Source organism: Ziziphus jujuba, chromosome 12 (genome assembly GCF_031755915.1).
Source record: "Ziziphus jujuba cultivar Dongzao chromosome 12, ASM3175591v1".
NCBI classification, from domain to species: Eukaryota; Viridiplantae; Streptophyta; class Magnoliopsida; order Rosales; family Rhamnaceae; genus Ziziphus; species Ziziphus jujuba.
This window is the reverse complement of record NC_083390.1, coordinates 1,624,429-1,641,808: the sequence shown is the minus strand read 5'-3', so window position 1 is coordinate 1,641,808 and position 17,380 is coordinate 1,624,429.

Genomic DNA, 17,380 nt, shown 5'->3' with positions numbered 1-17,380 from the left:
TCACACAGTATACCCACCAACATTAACATCTTCTGGTCTTGGTACTAACACCCAAGTGCAATTGTGATGGAGTTCATATAATTCTTCTAACATGGCATTCTTCCATTTAAGAGATTGAAGGACTGTTTTTAGGGTTTTTGGAATGGAGCAATGTTGGTTTCGGTGAGAAGAGCTGAGTTGGTATGATTGTTGGGATGAAGTTCAGTTACACGGTGTGGATTTTGTTTGAGTTGTTGCCGTGTAAGCGTCGGGTGATGTGGTTGTTTCTGAGAAGAGAAAGGTAAGGGTGGAAAATCCAAATCTATAAATAACTGGGATGATATGTCTTGAGTAGGATTTGGAGATATTGCTACGGCTAAAGGAGATTGAGGAGATGTAAGATTAAGATTAGAAGGTTGAGATGACTTTACTATGGAACTGGAACTTTGCGGGGGTGCATGAGAAGATAGAATCTGATCTGACGTGGAAAATTGCAACTGATGGGAAACCGGCTGAGTTTGAGTGTTTGGGTTAGATAAAAAAACTGTTCGGGAGGCTTGGTATGGTGATATAGATACTGGAGTTTGCAATTGATGGGAAACTGGTTGGGTTTGAGTGTTTGGATTGGATAAGGGAACTATTCAGGAGGCCTGGTGCGGTGATAAAATTGCTGTTTCTTCACAATAGTTGGCAGGTGAGACTCCATCTGTGCCTTGTATTTGGGCCTTGACATAGTCAATGGGAAGTTGGGCCTTCACAAAATCAATGGTTCGAGTACCAGCTGGTAAACCAGTGGAAAGAAAGTGGTAAGCTCTAAGGGTTCTTGTGAAATAGAAGAAGAGTTAGTCTTAAAAGGAAATAGTGACTCATCAAAGACAACATGCCTTGAAATAAAAACACGGTTTGTCTTTGGATCCAAGCATCGATACTCTATGTGAGATGGATTGTATCCAATAAAAACATATGGATAAATTTTCTTCATAAATTTATTATTTCCTGGTTTTTGAAGATACGGATAACATCTGCAGCCAAAAACTTTAAGACCCATATAATGTGGCATTGTACGAAACAATTTGTTATATGGGATGTCTATTTTTAATGATGATGAGGGTAGTCTATTTATCAGATATGTAGCCACTAAGAAAACATCTACCCAATATTTTTGTGGTATCTTTGCATGAAACATCATGGTTAAACTTGTTTCAACAAGATGGCGATGTTTTCTTTCAGCAACACCATTCTGTTGTGGTGTTCCCAGACATGGAATTTGATGAAGAATACCACAGTATTCTAAATGAGATATAAAAATCCTTGACTGAAATTCACCACCCCCATCACTTTGGAAAATTTTAATTTTCTTGTCAAATTGATTTGCAACCATTTTTTGAAATTTTATGAAAATATTATAAAATCTGACTTTCTTTTCAAAGGATATAGCCAAGTGAATCTGCTGTAATCATAATAAAAAAAACATAATAATAGAATCCTTGATTGGAAGGAATGGGAGCATGTCCTCACAAATCACAATGTATCTTATTCAGTGGAACAGAAGAAAAATTACTTGAATCACCAAAGGGAAGCTTACATTGCTTTCCTAGTTGACAACTTTCACATAAAGAAGAATTTTTAATCCAACTTGCAATGGAAATATTTTTATTTCTATCTAGAGTATGCAGAAAACAAAAATTTGGATGACCCAATCTTTGATGCCATATTTCAGATGAGATACCTCCACCCTTTATTGCTACCAACGCCTGATTGTAATCAGCATCATCCAGTGCATATAATCTGCCTCTTCTATGCCCCTTGGCTATTATTTGGTTGTTGAGATCCTTAATCAAAAAACCAGAGGAGGCAAATTCCACACTGCAGGCGTTATCATCAATTAACTTGCTAACTAAAAGAAGATTCTTTTTCAAATTTGGAACTACCAAAACATTTTTTTAAAGCAACACTTTTCTATCCAGTTTTGATTTCAGTATTTCTAATATGAGAGATTGGCAAAGCCTTTCCATCACCCACATATATAAACTTTGTACCTTTTTATGGTTTGGAATTTAGTAAGGTACCTGTATCATTGGTCAAGTGGGACGTGGCTCCAGAATCTGCAAAGAACATAGTTTCTTTCTTGAAAGCAGCATTGGCTTCATTGATTCCATCAGCTTCATCTATCGGATCATACCGATTCCAACAATTTGGGGCAGTGTGGTAGTGTCTGTCATAGATTTGGCATATAACAGGTTCCTTTTGAGGAGATTTCTGGTTTGGAGCAGTGTTTGGAGATGACATAGCAGCTATGTTACGTGAAGAGAAATTTCCACGGCCTTGCATGGAGTAGTTTAGGTTTCCACATCGCTGGACAGAGTGGTTCGCAGCACCAAATCCTCGTCCACATGAATTGAATCTGCTGCCACGTCCTCTTCCTGCTCCTCGACCTCTTTGATCAATGAATGCATGCTCATGATTTGAGTCCTGTTTTTCCTCTGAAAAATTTATTAGAACCTGTTCATGACTCTTTAGAGAAAGAACAAACTGTGTAAAGGTTGGATATGGAGGTTTTGACAGGATAGCCAATCTAAAATCCTGATATTTGTGGCCTAATCCTCTAGATAAATGAAAGCATTTGTCCAAGTCATTAACTGACTTTCCAATTGCAGAGAGATTATCACAAATAGAATTAAAAGTTTTGAGATACTCATCTAAACAACTTGCTGATCCTTTCTTCAAACCCATGACACAGTCAGTCAAGTAAATTTCTTTCTCGTTCATGGCTGGCAACAGATGCTCCTCAATGGTATACTACACACTGAAGGCTGTATCCAGGCCAAAGGTAAAGCTGAGTACATCAACTGTCATTGTTCCGAGCAGCCATGTTGTAAGAAGACCATCATTGTTGGTCCATAGCTGATAATTTGGATTAAGAACTCTGCTGCTGCTGCTGCCTTCACTTGTTTCTATTTGCAGTTCTTCTAATGGACGTTCATCATCAGTTATATGATGTAGAATTCCTAAACTTCGAATTAAGGGAAGCATTTGTGATTTCCATAACAAAAAGTTTGAAGAATCCAATTTTAAAGACATGAGACTGGAACATTGATGAAAAGATTGGATGGTGAGTTTGGGTTCAACTTCAGAGGCTATATTCAAGTTAAGCCTTGAAGCCTTTCTAAGCTCTGATACCATAATGAAAATGAATGAATTTAGACTTTATTTAAAATATGTTTTTGACCTTACTTACAAGGAGACTCTTACTGTGCTATTTATACAGCCTTTTTTAAACATCATAGATACACGTTAGTTACAAAGAGATACAAGGAGATTACTAATGATCATAACAGTCTCTTCAAACTTTATCACTGGATAATATTTATCCCTCACTGTTTACTGTTTGTATCATTTGAGATTCCTCTTATCACTTAGAGTTGGAGATGCCTTAGATATCATTTCTGAAACAAACTCTTGCTGGTTTGCTGTTGAAGAGGCTGACGTGGCTACTTCAAGACCAGTTTAACTCTTGCTGGTATGCTGCTGGTGTTGCTCTGTTTTGCTGCTGGTGTAACTGACATGGCAAACAAACTCTTGCTGGTTTGCTGCTGGTGTGGCTCTGTTTTGGTGAAAGATGCACCAGATGCACCTAGCTTATCAATAAGAACTATACTGTTTATAACCACTAGACGTTAATGAGACTCCACTGATCAGGGAGGGCAGATAAACAACTAGTGACTACTTTTGCTAGTTCAATAAAACAACATTAGCAAAAATAAACATGCTAAACATTGGATTGTAGCATTTGCCTAATTAGCATATACTGTTAATCAGTTTCTGTAAAAATACTTTTCCCAAGTTGTGTTAGAATTCCTTCAGCTTAAGGCAACAAGGTATGATTTTCATGAGAATCAAAGATATGTGGAAGCTTGTACTTGGAAAGAAATAGCTGATTCTGTTTAAAAATATGTGAGTAAACATTCTCACATTCGGGGGCCCTGCCGTTTGATCTCCTAGGGGGTTTCATCTCATGCATACACATGGCTTTGATACCACTTGTTTAGGTTTGGGGTTACAAGCTAAAAGGTTAACCTCAACAGATGGAGTAACCCAAGCCTCTTATATACCTTTGAGGATCCTCAGGACTTGCAACTTTGTTTGCACACAATCTAACAGGTAGAAATCACAGCGAGCGCAGTGGAGTAGAATTTCTGATGTTATGGTTTTTGTACAGAAGCTGCATACAAACTCTGTTTGACCATTTGGAAAGCTATTAAATTAGGGAGTAACAGGGTGTTGAGGGTGGTCTATCACAGGAATACTTGCTAACTTATAACATGAGAGTTCTAAGTAATAGTCGCAACCATCTTTTGGAGATAATAGCATTAATTGCAGTTTTGAATGTATCTTCCGCATCCATGGCATTTCATATTGTCCACCAAATCATCCTCTTTATAAGCCAAGCACAAAGCATGGTCATGGCCAGGATGATCAAAATGCCCCGGGCCCCCGACATCTTTATAAGCCAACGTAGAAGATGATTTTTGAATCATTGAAATCATTAATTTATCATATGTATATGTTATTAGCGGAGTCTACATATTTTAAAAGCATATTAGCTAGAAGTTGAACATGCTAGCTAGCTAGCTAATTCAAAGTCAAATTAGTCATGGTCAACTCGTTAACTAGTTCTCTGTATTTTAAATAATAAAGAACCCAAAAAAAAAATAAATAAATAAAGAAAAGAAACTTTGTAATATTAAGAGCCTAGTAGTGCAAATTAGTGTCAACGGGGTCAGTAAATAACAATGATTAAAATATTATTTTATATAATCACAAAATCCAATGTGAAAATGTTACACCACCAAGACTGCTGGAACCCGGCATATATATACAGGAGATGAAATTTCTCCGCCTTAACGATGTTTAGAAAGTCAACAGTACAGCATATAGTTGATTGATTACTTTATTATTGTCGTTGTTGTTGTAATAATACTGTTGACTTTCTCAACGTGGTTTCCTTTTCACTTTACTTTCTTTAATGTGATATAATGCATGTGATGATATAATGCATGTGAAAAGGATAGCAGACTTGAGTTTACATATGGTAAACAATGCATGTGAAAAGGATAGCAGACTTGAGTTTACATGTGGTAAATTTTAGTGAAACATTTTATTTTCCGTTTCTTCTTCATGTCAGTCTAGTTTGAGAAGCAGATAACAAAATTAGTTCATACCTATTAGAAAATGCACATAGCATACATAAACATTGGATTGCAGGGTAACTTGCTATAATAAGTAGTTCATGTAAAAGTTTCCCCAAGTTTTCTTACCATACTTTCAGCTTTTGCATGACTTTCCTCAATCTTCTCAATTTCTTCTGTCACTTCTACACTTTCTACTTTCTTGAGCAATTGTTTTACCAGTCCTCCCATCTTTTTCATCTCCATATTCAATTCAGAAACGATGGCCTTTTGTGAGACTGCTTTATCAGTAGTTGTAATTTCACCTTTCTTTTCAATCCCTTGGTTTGACAAATCCAAGTTATCTTCTAGCTCCTGAAGCAAGGATGTGATCTTTAAATGTACAATGCTCTCCTGATAACAGAAATTGGTTAAATTCAAGATAAGATAATATGAACCAAATTTCAGAACAACAATTACACGTAGATATAATTAATAATCAATTAAAAGTTTTAAGGTAGGCATACCGGAGGTAGAACACATTTAAAATGAGCAACGAACGAAGGACATTCTTCACATGAATAAACAACATGGTGTGGATTTCTTCTTTCTTCACAAACATCGCAGTAGTAATACTGACCCGAATTATCTTCTTCTTTGAATGAATTACTAGTGAGAGTGAGAGGATGCACATGATCATAGTACTCAACAATAAATGGCAATGAACTACATCCAGGGTGAATATTGAAATTGCAATCGACACAACGAAGCAAGTCACCATCACAGAGGGTATTACAGACAGCACACAGAACATCTTCAACATTCACATTATATATCTTATCAAAATAGGCAAGAGGATGCTCGTGATGGTCACTTTTCACGGTGGCCTCTCGAGAGGAACATCCAATGTCAAGATAGAAGTCACATTCGTACAACGTAAGACAAACAACTCCTTGATTCTAATGTAACATGCATTCGAGCGAAGCTCTCCAAAATCATGATCATTTTGAACAAGGTTGAGGGTATGATGTGGATGAAATGAATGCTTTATTTGTTGCGGCACTTGAGAGCAATTTACATGAAGATAATAATCACAACTAGTGCATTTGAAGACAAGGTCTCCCTCAGAAATTAATGTTTCCCTGGCTGCATCCTAATTGGCAGACGGCCATGAATTTGGTACAAAGATGAGCCGACAAGAAATGATTTTCACGGCGATCAAGGAAATGTAGAAACTCATAATTCCTAAGTAATAGCTGACGAAGTTAGAAATAAAGAAAGCAAAAGGATCAAGGTAGAAATCACACTGACCACAGTAGAAGACAAAGCCTGATAGTGTTCTGTTTTTTCCACAGAAGCTGAATACAAACTCTGGTTTTTGATCATTGGGAAAAATTATGCTTTTAGTAAAGTGAGCAGTGAGAGGATGTTGAAGGTGTAGAGGGTGGTCGATCTCAGAATCATAACGTCCTAATCGAAAACATGATGAGTCTTAAGTAATACTCACATCCTTCTTGTTGGCAGGAATAAAAGACATAGCCAGTTGAGACGTTGCTCAAACATCCGTGGCATTTTATATCGACCGCACCATGATTTTGAAACCTTAGCAAGGGATGGCTATGTCCTGGCTGCTCAAAATCATCCATCTCTCTCCCACTCCTATTGACCAAATTATATCAATCTTCAGCTCCGAGCCAAGGAAGAAATTTTTTATGCTATATCTAGTTTTGTTTACATTTACGATTATATGTATATAGTGGTAGAGTTGATATAATTAAAAACTAAGCACATAGTTAATTAGCTGGACTTTAAACAACCCACGTGATTTAAAGCCAAATTAGGTGCATGGTGGCAAGATTGTTAATTAGCTAGTGGTATTGTATGTTTTAAAAATAAGACATACACAAAAAGATTATAATGTATTATATAAAAAAAAAAAAAAATGACTTCAGTTTATCCTTTAATATTATTATATACTCATATAAACAGCAAGTGAAAATTTGCACCATCAATGCTGCTAAGCACCCTGCTTATATTGATATTTTTTAGGAAACTAAATTAATAATAGTTTATAAGTTACTTCATTATTACTTCAAATAGTAGAAGTGTATACTCTCTCAACCTGGTTTCCTTTTCAAGTACACTGAAGAAAGTCTGTATTTTAATTAGGTGATCAGAAAGGACAGAATATTCATTTATACAACCTTGGTTTAAATTCTTTTTAAGAAATGATAATAAAAGATGTAAAATATTCCAACTAATACTAATACATATAATTTTCTAAACTTTAGATTGCAACTTTTGTCTAATTAGCATTAATTCATGTTAATCAGCTCTAGAAGTAGCTGTCTTAGAATATCTTTAGCTTCTGCATGAGTTTTCTCAAGTTTCACCATTAGCATTAATTCATGAGTTTTCTCTGCCTCAAACTCTGCCTCTGGTAGAACACACCCGAAGATGAGCAGCCAATGAAGGACATTCTTCACATGAATGTACGCCAGGGTTTGCAACTCTTCTTTCTTTACAAACATCACAATAGCATACACTTGATTCGTCTTCTTCCAACAAATCAGTAAGAATGAGGGAATGCACATGATCATAATAATCAACAACAAGGGGCAATGAGGGACATTAAGAAGTTATTGAAATTGAGAAGAAAGCATTGATACGAGTCTTCAATGAAGAGGACAATGCAGGATATTGATATTTACCAAAATTTCGTGATACTAATTTCCAATGCAGATCTCTTTAAGTCTCTCTCTTGTAAACGTCTCACCAAGTTTTCTTAGCATATATATTAGCTTTTGCATGACTTTCCTCGTGTTTCTCAACCCCTTCTGTCACTTCCTTAATTACTTTGTACTTCCTTGAGCAACTGTGTTACAACATATTAGCTGGACTTTGCACATGTTAATTCAAAGTGAAATTAAGGCAGCCGGGTAGTTAGCTAGTTGTATGTTTTTAAATCAATCAAATTTGATTATAACATTGAACACCTCGTACTGTTTGACAAAAAAATGACTTTACTCTAAAATGTTATAGTCACAAACGCAAATTGAAAAAAGTTACACCACCAGGGCTGCTGGATGTATGTAATAGTATATAGCAGAAGAAATTTTCTAAAACTCTCTGAGGAAACTAAAATAACATGTAATATTTGATCAATTTCATAATCCTAAGGACCACTAATACTATAAGGAGATTAATTAATGCTAACTGAGGCACATATACCAAAGAATAGGTCTTATTACATGACTTACTGCATATCAATGATGTTGACAGATAATCAAATAGATAATCTATGCAAGGAAAAAACAAAAAAGAATAAAAATTTAGAGTCCTGATTTTTTTTTTTTTTTGTTTTACTTAATAGTTATTATTCTGTGATAGATATACTAGATGGCCAAAAAAAAAAAAAAAAAAAAAAGGAAATTGCACTGGAACTTTTACCATCATCATTTTCCGTGGATTTGAAGGTTTAGACCCTCTTGGCAACTTCTCCTCCTCTGTTTCTTCAAATGCAGAATAGATTGTTTATGGTTTCATTTTTTGACAGGAAAAAAAAAAAAATTCAGCTTTTTGCCTTCTGATGTTAATTTTGGAGGCAGATACCAAAATTTCATCATACCAATTTCTTTGTGCACGTCTAGCTAAGTTATAATTCTAAAATGGAAGTGAATATATAAATTAGGTAGTTCTTAATTAACTCATTGTTTACCATCATCATGGAATTTTTAGAAAACGCTTTGTTAACTAGACTAAAAGGAAACAGATTTTCTGATGTCATGGATTGAGGTTTTCAGGTCTGGTTGGTGCTGTTATCGATAAATATGACATCTAGGAATATGTTTGCCAACCATTTTATCAGTCATGGTATAAACTAGGCTGCTACTTCAAATTTCAGGTACCAAGAAACTCAATACTTGAAAAGATCTATTTAATTTGTCTCATTAATCATATGAGTATATAGGAATAAGAATGAAAAATTTCTCATCAATGCATACATACATATATATATATATATAGCACAAAACCAATAATATAAAAAAACTTTAAATAAAATAAAATAAAAAGAGCACAAAAACCTGGTTTAAGAATATGGACGCTGTATGTGCTGAGTGGCTCATAAAAAACATAGCCTAAAGTAAAACATTTAAGAATACGTAATTTGATAAAACACTGCAGCTTTTGCCTATCTAATTAGCATTGATTAATTCCCATAGTTGCCTTAGCATACCCTCAGCTTCTGCATAGCTTTCCTCAAGTTTCTCCATTTTTGGTTTCACATTCGTCCTGTGCCTTTCCTTGAGCAGCTGTTTGACCATTCCTCCCATCTTTTCTATATTCACATCCAATTGTGAGACTACTTCTTTTCCATCAGAAGTTAATGCCAAAGTTGGAGTTTCTGCTTCATCCTCCATCCTTAATGCCAAAGTTGGAGTTTCTGCTTCATCCTCAATCCTTCTATCTTCCATAAATTTTCGACTCATCCACGGTTGGTTTCCCTTTCTGTAGCTCTTCAAAATATAACCAGAAATTGGACAATAAAAACTCAAGTTAAGAGGATACGAAATTTTAAAAGAAATTTGTAAGTAATAAACAGCTCAACACAGCACAGATCAATTAAAAAATAATTAGCATAAATACCGGAGGTAGAACGCATTTGAAATGAGCAACGAATGATGGACATTCTTGACAGGAATAAAGGCCATGGTTTGGTTCTCTTTTTTCTTCACAAAGATCACAATAATATGTACCAGATTGATCTTCATTCAAGGTACTGACAAGAGTAAAGGGATGCACATGATCTTCATAATTAGTAACAATTGGCAAAGACAGACATGCTTTGTGGATATTGAAATTGCAGAGGAAACAACGGTACAGGCCTTCATTGCAAAGGATATTACAGGCAGCACAGAGAAAAACACCAAAAATGATTATAAATAGTTTTAAAATAGGCAAGAGGATGGTGATGATCATCGTATTTGACATTGGGGTTTAGAAAAGCACATGCGAGGTCAAGATTGAAGGAACAATTATAAGCGCAGTGGAGGAAAAATGCCTCACTGAACCAGTTGTTGCATGCAATGCAACTAAGTCTTTTTTTAGTCCAGGCAAGTGTGAGATTGTGTTGGCGATGAAACGGGTGTTTCATCTCTTTCGGGACTCGAGAACAATGTACATGGAGATAATACCTGCATCTAATGTTACTGCATATGAAGATGTTTTCACTTGTAGCACCCAGGCCACATGCTTTACACTTAGAGAAGCCGGTGCCCTTGTAATAAATGGGAAAACAATGAGGCAATAAGGCATGGCTTTGATCATCAGGATGGTGAAGGAAATATCAAAACTCATATTAAGAAAGTAACTGCCTATATTTCCAGAAAGTATTCACGTAAAATCAAGGTAGAAATCACAGTGACCACAATGGAGTAGAAAGCATCCTGATGTTTTTGATTTTTTGCAGAAGCTGCAAATAAACTCAGCTTTATGATCATAAGGATAACTAGTCCTGTTGAAGTGAAGAGTGAGTGGATGTTGAGGGTGTAAAGGATGGTCTACCTCTAAATAACTATAATGTCCCAATCTAGCACACGAGTAGTGCAACATGTACTCGCAACTCTCTTATTGAGACCTTCCAAAACACCATGTTTATAGGCCTCACATGTACCCCACTTCCAATAGTTTTCGAGTACCCCGCTGCGCAGAGGATGGTGGTGGGTTGGATTATTAATAATTTCCATATCCATACTATTACTACTATGCTCCATAGGTTGATATTATTATTGTTTGGATCGATCTTCAATCCCAGGGTAAGAAATATAGATATGTAATTTGTTGTCATTTATTTTTCATCCTTTTTGTCGATATATGTATACACGGCAATGTTATGGTGTGGTCCATCCATCCACATGCAGATTCACAGATTGATAACAATTTTGATAAAAACTGTCATCAACATTGTTACATTAGTTTACCACATGATATATACAAGTTCATTAGCTTAATTAACATTTCAGACATGCTAGTTTGAAGTCGAATAGTTAGTTGTTTACTTTAAAATAATCAAAGAAAATGACAAATATATACATATATATACATAGACACACCCTAGGTGTCACGGTCCCACCGTGCTAAGTGTACAACGGGGCCGTGCGGTGCTTACTCGCCCCTCGTGGGTAGTAAGCCAACCGTTAATGTCCCTCACAAGCAAATAACCCACACGATATTAGTATTGTGCATGCACCAAGCAAGCAATAAAATAAAGCATGTAATCACACAATCGTTAGAAAATGATCAGTAAACAAGGCAACAATACGATGAAATGGAAATGCGTTCGTTTCATTCGGTCTCGATGGAGAGAACAGCAGAGAGGTTTACAAGCAAGCTATCAAGAGTTCTCACTGATGCTAGTGGTCTAGCCCAACAACTCACCGACTAGCCACCCCTCTTCAAAGAGCTTATCAGGCCATTTTCATTCCGACAGGAATACATATCAAAATATGCGAGGAATCATAATGGCACTATTTCGTATAACAAAAGCTAAAAATCCAAGTAAGTGACCATGGGCTTGACTAATGACCCTTGATGAACTTGGCTTGGTATTTACAATCAAAATGCGGAGGTGTGTGCGACTCTTACATCCTCCCCCACTCATTCTATCAATGCTCTCGACGACTTCACTGCTTCGAACTCCTCGATCTGCTGCTTGTAGGGTGCCAAGTTGCCTTCCTTCTCCCAGCTGGTTTCTTCTTCTCCTAGTCCCTTCCACTTGATGAGGTACTCTCATACTGGCTGTCGATGCACGCTTCTGGTTCTTTCTGCAAGGATCTCCTCCACTTCCTTGGTTGTCTTCGGCAGCTTGGTCTTGACTTCGGCTCTTGCTGGAGTGTTGCGCGCTGGATCCTCCTTGTCGACGTAGTATGGCTTGAGGTCGCTGACATGGAATACCCGGTGTACTCTCATCCATCCTAGGGTAACCACCTTATACGACGCCCTCCCTACTTTGGCAATGATCGGCATTGGTCCCTCATGTAACACCCCATCCCGAAACCATGTCGGAATTTTTGCACGTTGACCGAGGTTGACTGTTGACTGTTGACTTTGATCGTTGATCGCTGATCGAAGGGGTCAAAAGTTGACTTTTTGACCCAGATGGAATTCTAGGTTGACTGAGGTACCGTTACGAAGTACACATTGGCACGAGTTCTTAGACTAGTAGCACGTTGAAAATGGAGCTACGGTTTGAAAGTTATGAGCAAAACAAGTTGAGGTCCAAACTGTTCAAGGGGTGCTGGAGTTGACTTTTTATTTATGGGGAAATGAGCTTTGACTCATGCATGGTTTTGAAGTGCTCGTCGATACGAGTTCACAGACTAGCGGCACGCTTAAAACGGACATCCGGTTAAAAAGTTATGGACGCGTGAAGTTTGTCGGATACCGTAATATTTTAATGTTTTTGAGTCGATGAACAGTGAAATACCATGTGTCGTCACCTGATTGGTCCACGTGGATGAACAGTGTCACCACTGTGGCTTTTATTTGATAAAAATCTCGGGGAAGAGAGAGAAAGAGAGAGAGGAGAGAGAGAGAGAAAGAAACCGACCGGCCGCCGGATTCCAACCAATTTTTTGGTCGATTCTCGTTACACGCACCGGCCAGACGGAAGCCTCTCCTCATTTCCAGCCAAACCCCAAAATCTCACGACCGCCGGCCGCCGGACGCGCCCAGATTGAGGCGGCGAAGCTCGGTGGTGATTTTTCCCTCCACCGCCGTTTGACCCCTTTCCGGCCGTTTTTCGGCCACACGTGCCAGCCACCCCTCACCACCTCCTCAAGTCCGGCCTACCCACCAAATTTCACGGCCACGGGACCTCCGACGCGCCGGGTTCAGAGCGTTTTCCAGCGAGGGGCCGAAAATCTTCAAACCCCGATTTCTCTGCCGTCCGGCCTCCGTTTGCTGCACCGCCGGTCCCGTTGGATTCCTCTCCCCTTGATCTACAAAACCGCCAAAAATCTCAGCCAACGGCCACCGAACGCGCTGCCGCCGGCGACGGTTGCCGGTGACCGCGGCGGCTCGTCGGAAGTTACTGTTCCGCCGAGTACCCAGTCGCACCGCCGATCATTGTCTACTGTGTTCGACCTCCTGAACCCGAATCCGGCATCCTTGTTTGCCAATTCGCGATGGTTTGGGAGAATTGAGGAGTCGAAATCCGAGAGCTTTCCGGCGAGATTCCGGCCACCTCGGGTCCGATCATCGGAAAGTAAGACTGAATCCGTGATCCTCATCACTCAAGCTACGATTTGGTATATAACTTGTAACTTTTAGTTGTCGTTGTGTTCGCTCCCCGGGTACCCATTTGGGAATTACCCGATTAAAATATTAATATATTTGGTTGGTATACTGTGGATGTTTTAGGTGCGCGTACGAGCAGTGGAGTTGATCCTGCGAAGGATCTTAGCTGATTTACTCACTTAAGGTGAGTGACCCACCTTCAAAAATATTTTGGACAATTAATTATGTTTAATTGGTATTTAAATTATGCTCATGTGGTACAATTTGGTTATGGTTTTATTGTGATTTAATTTATTTATTATATATGAGCAAAGTATATTTCGGTAATAATCGTACGTGGTTTTAAGTATTATTTTTGGGCATAATTGGTTTAAATATTTTATGAAAATATTCGTTTAAATTGGTGGTTTAATTTTATAATTATGCCCACGGTATTTATTTGTTGAACCTCGTATTACGAGAAAAAATTTTGGTATTTGTTATTGATGTTTTGGTACCGGTTTGTTAAATAAAAAAATATGGGATGGTAAGTGTGAAGATTTAATATATTTCCCACGGCAATTTTGGAAAACGGTATGGTTGGTTTAATAGTTATTTTAGACGCACTCATACAGTATTGGTGTTCTGGTGTATGTACACATGGTTTAGCGCGCAAGTATTATGTGGTTTAGCGCGCAAGTATTATGTCTCCCGTGGTTGCCATTGGATCTTGGGCAGGCAAGTTTGTTATTGGCCACAGCCGCCCCTCCCTTGGCCGGGATGACGGTTTCAGCAGCGGTACTGTCGGGACGCCGAAGTGCCGTTTGCAAGTTTCTCTCTTTAATCTCCCCGTCAGTCGGTGCTCGGGATGCTGGGTATCGGAGGGCATCACTGGTATATGGTGTGGTGCGTCAAGTGTAATTTTCAGATAAAGTTTCAAACCCCAAAGGTGTTCAAAAATCATTTATTATAATTTACTACATTTTAATTATATATTGGGGTATTTATTTATTTATTGTTTATCAAATGTTGATCCCTTGGTTTTCAGGAAGTACGAATATCGGGTTTTGTGAAATCGTTTTAAAAAGGGAACATTTCCAACGGAGTGATTGGTGAGAGTTTGAGGCAAAATTATTATTTCCAACTATTATTATTTATTTATTAATTGTTGGTATTAATTCAATTCCCTTATTTGTTATATTATTATTATTATTATCATTAAAAGTGTTCAGTAGTTATGGTCACTCATTGAGATGATTAGCATTTTACGTTTTTAAGTTCCATTCCCTTAGGTGCAAGGGGTGGTAGACGTTCTTCCAGAGCGAACCAATTCTCCGCTGCTATCGTGTTTCGAGAAGTACCTTTGTACTCATTCATTTCAGTTGTATTATTTCTTTCATCTTTGTTGTATTTCTGTTGATTAGCACTTCATAAAGCTCTGTATACTATTTGGACACTTATGTTTTATTTATGCACTGGGCTGCTGTTATTGTTGTGAAGTGCTGTACATTGTGGAACAACTTACAATTTTACGGGAAGAATAAGGGGGTGAATATAGAAGTGTGTTTTCAGTGCAGGTAATTTTTGGTAAGTCCTACCCTTAGGGGAGGTGCTGCCGGATTTTCCGTTGGAAGGTTCGGTGGTATTTCCCTGGGATCAGGGCTGTTCTAGGGTTCCGGGGAGGAATTATGGGCGGGTCTTGACAGTTGGTATCAGATGTCAGGACCCGTCCACAATTCCTTCCCCGGAACCCTAGACAGCCCTGATCCCAGGGAAACCCTACCGGACCCTCCAAAGGAAAATCCGACAGAGCCTCCCCTAAGGGATTTACTTACCACAAATTACCTGCACTGAAAACACACTTCTAAAAACATCCCCTTATTCCTCCCACAAACTACAAACTGATTCCACAAATTCCAGCACTTCTCAAAGCAACAACAGTCCAGTGCATAAATAAAACAGAAGTATTCCAATAGTATACAGAGCTTTAAGAAGTGCTAAACAACAGAAATACAACAAGGCTGAAAAGAAATAATACACTGAAATGAAAGAGTACAAAGAAACTCCTCGAAACACAACAGCAGCGGAAAACTTGGTTCGCTCCGGAAGAACGTCTACCACCACTTGCACCTAAGGGAACGGAATTTAAGAGTGTGAGATGCTAATCATCTCCGTGAGTAACCCGAACTACTGAACACCTTTTAATAATAATAATAAAATAATAATAATTAAGGAGTGGAACAAATACCAACAATTAATAATAATAATAATAACCTTTGGAAAATAATGATTTCCCTCAAAACTCTCACCAATCGCTCCGTTTGAAATGTTCCCTTTTTAAAACCTTTTCGCAAAACCCAATGTGCATACCTCCCAAAAATCAAGGGATTAAATAACTTAACAACAACAATTAAATAAATACATACCCCAAATATATAATAAAAATATAATAAATTATAATAAATAAATTTTGAACACCTTTGGGGTTTAAACCATTATTTGCAATTACACCGACAATTACACCTGACGCACCACACCATATACCGGTGATGCCCTCCGATACCCAGCGTCCCGAGCACCGACTGGCGGGAGGTTAAAGAGAGAAACCTGCAGTGGTCACTTCGGCGTCCCGACAGTACCGACTGCTAAAAACCATCACCCGGCCAAGGAGGGGGGCGGCTGTGCGCAACAATAACCTTGCCTGCCCACGGTCCAATGGCAACTCACGGGTGAAGTAATAACCGCACGCTAAACCATATAATAACCGCGTGCTAAACCACGTGTCCATACACCATACACCAGAACACCAATACTGTATGAGTGCGTCTAAAAATAAACAATAATAACCAACCGTACCGTTTTTCCAAAAACCACCGTGGGAAGTATACCAAAATTTCACAAAACACCATCCCACATATTTTATCCAATCACCCGGTACGAAACAGCGATAACAACAAACCACAATTTCTCGAAATACGAAATGCAACCATAAAAATACCGCGGGCATATTTTATAAAATATAACCAAATATTTTCGTAAAATATTTAACCCAATTATGCCCGAGAAATCACATTTGAAATCACGTAAAATTAATACCGAAACATACCTTGCTCATGCATAACAAATAATTTAAATTAAACCGCATTAAAATCATAATTAAACCACACCACATGAGCATAATTAAATACTAAATTAAATACCAATTAAATTTAATTAATTGCCCAAAATAATTTTTGAAGGTGGGTCACTCACCTGGAGAGCGCAAATCAACTAAGATCCTCCTCGGGATCCACTCCACTACTCGCGCGTGCACCTAAACAACCACAGTGCACAAACCAAAAATATTAATATTTTATTCGGGTAATTCCCAAATGGATACCCGGGGAGCGAACACCAAGCGACATCTAAGGGTTACGAGTTATATACCGAATCGAAGCTCGCGTGATGAGGATCACGGATTCGGTCTTACTTTCCGATGATCGTACCCGACGGGGTCGGAATTTTATCGGGAAGCTTTCCGGGTTTCGGCTCCGCAATTCTCCCAAACCGTCGCGAATTGGCGGAAACGGAAGTCGGATTTGGGTTCAGGAGGTCGAACACTGCGGACTGGAGCTGGCCGGAATTTTCGGGTACTCGCCGGAACAGTAATTTCCGGCGGCCGCCACGTCACCGGCAACCGTCACCGGAACAGTATTTTCCGACAGTGGCCGTTTGCTGTGAAATTTTGCAGATTTGTAGATCGTGAGGAGAGCAATCCAACGGGACCGACGGTGAGCAAAACGGAGGTCGGACGGCGGAGAAATCACCGTTTGAAGATTTTTGACCCCTCGCCGGAAAACGCTCCGATCCCGGCGCGTCGGTGGTCCGATGGCCGTGATTTTTGGTGGGTAGGCCGGACTTGAGGAGAGGATCAAGGCTGTCAGGCGCGTGTGGCCGGAAAGTGGCCGGAACAGTGC